We start from the raw sequence: 6,922 nt of genomic DNA, 5'->3' as shown, positions 1-6,922 counted from the left end.
TGCAGCTGAGGATGAGACAGAGAGGAGATGAAAGAGTTCAAACAGTTATTTTATATTGAAAAAAAAAATGAAAAATTGTTTTGTAAAACTCTTCAATGCCTTTGTAAATATCTGTAACTCAACTCCACTGAATTTGTCCAATTTTGTCTTCCCATTCAATGTTGTTCAAACTTTGGATTCAGTTTGGGCAGTTTCTTTTAAGGGCCTAAAATATACCATGGACACTCCAGCGACTATGCCCTCACTGGTTTTGGTCCTCCTTCTTAAGATACCTCCCTCCATCCTCCTTCATTTAGAAGGACCACTAAGTCTTCAAAATGCTCATTGAGTTTGTCTTATTCCATGAAGGCAGACTACCTTATTAGCTAAGCAATCACGTGGTAGGATTTGACTACATGGGTTCATTTCCCAGTTCTGCTTTTTACTAACTTTTCAATGCGGGCAAGTTAATCTCTCTAAGCCTCAATTCATTTGTCTGTAAAATATTGATGCTAATGATTGCAATGTATAGGGTTGTAGTGGGATTAAATGATAAGCTATTAAACACATTTGGTACATGGTGACTATTCAAAGAGATGTTAGTGTGATGTTAGTAAGGCTTCTGTAGTTTTGGTATGATTTTCTTCATCCAGTCTTTTCTATATCACTATGCCCTGATACACAATTTAGTAATTAATTAAATGCTATCTTTTCTTGGCTATTGCTTCTTATATTTTAGATTGATGTCCTCAAATAGGTTTTAAGTTCTTTGAGGGCAGAAACTATGTATTTTAATTCTTTCTGGATACACTATCCATTTTATAAATACTTAAATAATCAATTAATATCAAGTATTTTTCAAAGTTAAATTAGTTTTAGAGAAGAGCACAATTTCTTCTTTGGAAAGAGATTTGTGTTTTAAGAACAATTATGAGGCATGAGTAAAAAGAAATTCCAAAATTAAAAATATATGTTTTGTACTTTGATGCAGTCAACACTCCAAAACAGCATTTCCAGAAAATCTTTGTTTTCCTCTTGGTTTTATTAGACCTCTGAAAATCTTTATTTTTCATTTTAAAAAATCATGGTAAATAATAAGTCATATAAATCTCTTTGTAAATAAAACCTCATTACCAAGGAAGTATTTTTTGTTACTGGGTTCTGAACAGATCACTGGTTAAAATTAATCTTGGACCATAGGAATATCTGGCATTATATGAATCTTAATACCATCCCATTGTTGGGTGCCTATCCCAAAGCTGAGTGCTTTCCATGAGAAACCTTGTTTTTCTTCTTTAACGCTAGCTTGCATGAAATCCTCTGGTTTACATTTTAAAGAGGCGATATGCATCCTTATATGAGCATGAAGCACATTTGCAGAGGCCTCCTTTCCTTTACTTGGACTTATCCCAGTCATCCATTAACGTTTAATCTTGTCCATGCCTTGTGACATGGTCGCTTGCCAGCAGTATAAGAATTTCATAGCTCAAGCCAATTTATTTAATACTTAAAACATTTGTAGTTTTATTCCAAGTGTATATCAGAAGGAATATTTATGTTTCAGGATCTTAATTATCTCAGTTAATACCTCTTAAAAAAACAAATGGGTAGATATTGGAAGGGGCTTTCCTGGTGGCTCAGATGGTAAAGAATCTGCCCGTAAGAGGTAGAAGATACTGATGGTTGCCTATGTAGAAGTATACATTCTCCACTTATTTCTTCCCAAGAGAATCCCAATTTTGTGTATTCATTACCCTTTTATTAGCAGCCAAGAACCTCAGGGGCAGTTTACACTGCATGGCCATAATTCCATTACTCTATCACCTCAAACACTGGTATACAATGAGCATGCAACTCAATTTTAGCCAAACACATTTGAAGGGAGATTAGGAAAGAAGTTCCCTCTCTTTTATGGAAGAGTTCTGAAAGCTAATTTTTTCTTCTCTAGGCTGTGGTCATTTGTTGCTGTGGGGCTTGTATCTTCTGATGCTATTCTGCTCCATCCTGAGGATCATGTTATGTAGGGAGTGGGACACAGTTGGGAGAACCGTGAAAGTGAAAGTTGCTCAGTCTTGTCCAACTCTTTGCAGCCTCATGGACTATATAGTCCATGGAATTCTCCAGGCCAGAATACTGGAGTGGGTAGCTTTTCCCTTCTCTAGGGGATCTTCCCAACCCAGGGATTGAACCCAGGTCTCCCACATTGCAGGTGGATTCTTCACCAGCTGAGCCACCAGGGGGGTGGAACCCAACCAGAAACACTGGACAAAGCCTCCTCCAAGGTTCATCTTAACCCCTGAACTTCCAGCTATGAAAGGCAGTATTTTCCTTAATGTATAATCCATTTTGAACCTCTATTCCTTGTTACTGAGAACATGGTAAATGATACAGAAATACTCTGAATTTATGTACACAAGTATATTAATGCAATCACCACCACCTAATATTCTTACAAAGATCTTGAGGTATCTTTGAATTAATCCCTTGAAATTATACTTGAGTTTCTCACCATCACATTTATTGCTACTGTATTTCAACTTTGGAAAGACAACAGAATTAAAAAGAGCAAGGAAAAAACAGGGTATTCATTGTTAACTATGATTACTTCACCAAACCTGATCCATATTTAGTTGTTAGGACACATTTAAGGAAATGAATCTGATCCATAAATGAAATGGAATCCTCTAGCCTCAAGGAATCAATATCAAATTGGACTATCTGATTTTAGAAATACTTATAAATTCAAGTTGACTGAAGTTTGAAAGCCAATGTTGATTCCCATCCCTTTTGAATAACATTAAGTATTTTTTCACAAAGCAATGCTTTCCAATCCCATCTATAATTATGGTGATACTCTATTTGTTCATCAAGAAAATCTATACTGGAATTCAGTAAAGCTTTTTAGTAAATTTTCAATTTATTTATTATGAGATAAAAAACCTAGAGACAAAAGAAATGGTCACATAGGTCTGTAAGACATACTACTTTTTCAGTTCAAGGAAATTCTTCATGTACATCTGCATTCAAGAACTTTTGCAATAATTCCAAGGTGTCTAAGGGGTAGAATGTAAGTGCCTAGGGGAGGGCTCTCTGTGTGTGGTCAGCATTTGTGCACAATGAAACCTATATGGGTTTTCACTTGCCTCCAAAAGTATATATATATATATATATATGCATATATATATATTATTGGGAAAAGAGAAATCAGCATAAAATGAAGTGCTAGCAGCAAAGATTTATGCAATACTTATTGTGGCCAAGACTTTTACATTTGTTATTGTATTTAAGTTTCATAACAATCTTTGTTTTACAGATGAGGAGCTTAAGGCTTGGAGAAACTAACTTGTGAAGCTTCCTTGAGATGGTAATGGAGGAATGGGAATGTAAAGTTAGGTCTAGGTGCCTCTGGAGCCCATGCCCTTAATTGTGATGTCATGTTTCCTGAGAGTTCCAAGTTAGGTGGAGACAGGAATTCAGAGCTTCTGAATTTCAGACTGGTCTGCACATGTCTTATCTGGCTATTCAAAGTGAATGTAGCTTCAGAATTAGAGAATTTGATTGTATAAACATTGCAAACCAGTAGCAGAGTAGAGATGCTTAGATTCTTAATCCACTCTGCCATTTACTGGCCATATCAGCTTGCACATTTTATTTATCTTCTCTGAGCCCCTACTTTTATTTCTTTAGTATGGAAAGAATACAAATTTCACTGTCTTTATCATGGGTTTTGAGGAGTCAATCCAATTGTATTTACATAAAGTATAAAGGAAATGGCAACCCACTCCAGTATTTTTGCCTGGAAAATCCCATAGATGGAGGAGCCTGGTAGGCTACAGTCCATGGGGTCACAAAGAGTTGGACACAACTGAGTGACCACAATTCACATAGAAAAGCATGCATTATCATTATATCGCAAATTTCTCATTCCTTCTTACTACGTTTCCACATCCAGAAACACTAAATTATAATAATGGAAGAGATCTATTATTGTTATTGTTGTTGCTATTAATTAGGGAGGGAGTAAGAAAAAGGCAAAATGTTCCTGGGTTTATGCTGATTTTGGAAAACTTGATAATCTAGTACTGGAATAAGACTTCGGACCAGACTTTGACAGAATGGCCAAAAGCTGTACCACCAAGAAAAGCACTATTTTAAAAAAGGAAAACATTCCATTTCAACTTTCTCCTTTGTAAGATGTAGAGCCGAATTTAAAAGATGGCTTTTCACCTCTCCCCTGCAAAAGAAAAATAAATCCAACTCATGTAGCATATGCATTAGACACTTTTAATCTTTTTCTACATTTGAATGAACATAGGACTTATTTTTATAATGTATAATTGCTTGAAATGGAAAGATTATGGACAAACTTACATGTAAAACAACTGAAAAAGTAGAGAGCAAAAACCATATTTAAAAACATCTACAGCAATGAATGCTAGAGAGGGTGTGGAGAAAAGGGAACCCTCCAACACTGTTGGTGGAAATGTAAATTGGTATAGACACTATGGAGAACAGTAGGGAGATAAATTTAAAAACTAACAATAAAGCTAGCATATGATCCAGCAATCTTACTCTTGGACATGTAACTGGAGAAACTGTAATTTGAACGGATACATGCACCCCAATGTTCACTGTAGCACTATTTACAATAGTCTAGCACTATTTACAATTTACATGGAAGCTACCTAAATGTCTATTGACAGAAGAATGAATACAGAAGATGTGGTACATATACACCAAGGAGTATTACTCAGTCATAAAGAAAGAATGAAATAATGCCATTTGCAGCAACATGGATGAATGTAGAGATTGTCATACTGAGTGAAGTCAGACAGAAAAAGACAAATATCATATGATATCATTTATATGTGAAATCTAAAGAAATAGTACAAATAAATCTATTTACAAGATGGAAGGTGAGTTACAGTTGAAGGAACAAACCCATGGTCACCAACAGGGAAAGGGAGAAGCAGGATAAATTGGGAGATGGAAATTGACATATACATACTACTTTATACAGAATAGAATAGATACAGATAGAATAGGTGACTAATAAGAACCTACTGAATAGCACAGGGAACTCTATATTCAATACTGTGTAATGACTTGTATGGAAATAGAATCTAAAAAAGAGTGGATATATGTGTAATGGACTCACCTTGCTACACAGCACAAACTAACACAACATTGTAAATCAACTATACACCATTTAAAAAATTAATTTAAAAATTATGCTGATAATAAAAAATCATATTAAAAAATCAATTGGAAAAATCCATTAGTAAACAGATCCTGTCAAAGCAGTGAGTTTCAGATCTAATGAATTCCTTACCACACAGATATTCCAAGTGCAGTGTTAATATGTTTCTTTTTTTTAAGCTGATGTTTCACTCAGGTTGATTTTTCTAGAATTGAATGCAGTTAAAACCTAGCTTTCCAATGCCAACTAATTAGGGATACAGTTTGTTGGATTTTCATCATGCAGAAAGATAATATGAAATAGAAAAAGCTCTAAGGTAGACATGTTCTAGGTTCTGGTACTTACAGGCTCTACAAAAGTAACTGTAACACATTGTGTTGAAAGATTTCAATTTTAACATCTGTTAAATGGAAATAATATGTGATTCATTTACTTTAAGCTTACTATAAATGTAAAATAAAATACACTCCATAGTGCATGGTAAACTGTAAACACCAGCTTAGAATTCTATTAATATCTTTCTCAGTGTTTCTGTGCATATCTGTAATTATTCTTTTAATAATAATGATTATTGTTGAAGTTTTAGAAAACAAAAATTCTAGCTGTTCTTTTATGATGGCTTTCTGAATGGGATGTATACTAATGCTCAAAAAATAATGAAATCAAATAGTTATTTGCTGTCTCAGTTTTTATTTGGGAATCCATATACCATAAATTGTTTGAAAAACTGCTTTTAAAGCAGTCTATGAGCCCTTTATACTGTTTGGCTCTTGTAATTTAGAGGAATCCCTTGGTAAATCCTTTGAATGTGAATTATCATAATGCTATTATCTAAAATTTATATTAATTCTAATATTTTTAATGTATATTCAGGGATGGTCTATATATTTTTTTAAAAAGACCCATAACTACTTTGAGCATTAAAATATTCCTATTATTTCTTCAAAAACAAGAGAAAAATCAAATTAGTAAACCTTTTTCCTTTCACCATTCTGGCAGGCTACTTATGTGAACAGAAATACGGATAAGGAAGCATATCTGGTTCTAATTTCTGAACTCAACACCAGATGTTTTCAAGGTTCGCCTTTTTTTTTTTTTTTTTTAAATTAACTTTCATGAAGCCATCTCAGCCCAAGGGGTGAGATGGAGGGAAATCACTGAAGACTAAAAATTTGAATTTATATTTTACTATTAAACCATGCTTATGAGGAACATCTCTAGTGAATCATCCAAAATGACCAGAGACCCTTTCAGTATAAATATATACACTGTCCATATATTGTTAAATCTTTTAAAATAGGATGTGCAAGTTTTTCTGAAACAGAAACACCACGTGCCTTGTAAAGCCCCTCACACTGCAGGAGGAGAGAGAAGACCTTGGGAAAAGTTTACATCCCAGGAGCCTTGTAAGACAGTCAGTTTGTGATCCTTATTTGCTCTTCCCAGGCAGCACAGTGGTAAAGAATCCGCCTCCAATATAGGAGATGCAGAAGATGTGGGTTCAATCCCTGGGTCGGGAAGATCTCCTGGAGTAGGAAACGGCAACACACTCCAGTATTCTTTGCCTGGAAAATTCCATAGAGGAACCTGGCGGGCTACAGTCCTTGGGGTCCAAAGAATCGGACACAACTGAACCTGCACACCCTTTGCTCTACAAATTTGTGCCGTGGAGTCACGTGAGTTAACTGCTGAGTATGGGAACGCTCTAGCCCTTTATGAAATTAAAACATTTACCTTTTAAAC

At 34.8% G+C, this 6,922-nt stretch overlaps 1 long non-coding RNA gene across 1 annotated transcript; it reads left to right on the top strand.

Moving 5' to 3' along the window:
• Positions 1 to 3,310: 3,310 nt before the first annotated feature.
• On the top strand, positions 3,311 to 6,667 carry LOC122700571. The gene is made up of 3 exons (XR_006342810.1): positions 3,311 to 3,343; positions 6,179 to 6,257; positions 6,626 to 6,667. It is a non-coding gene; the product is annotated as an uncharacterized LOC122700571 (long non-coding RNA).
• The last annotated feature ends 255 nt before the right edge of the window (positions 6,668 to 6,922 follow it).

The sequence above is a fragment of the Cervus elaphus genome, chromosome 9, assembly GCF_910594005.1.
Source record: "Cervus elaphus chromosome 9, mCerEla1.1, whole genome shotgun sequence".
Classification (NCBI taxonomy): Eukaryota; Metazoa; Chordata; class Mammalia; order Artiodactyla; family Cervidae; genus Cervus; species Cervus elaphus.
The sequence above is the reverse complement of the archived record's forward strand: the minus strand, read 5'-3'. Positions and strand labels throughout refer to the sequence as shown.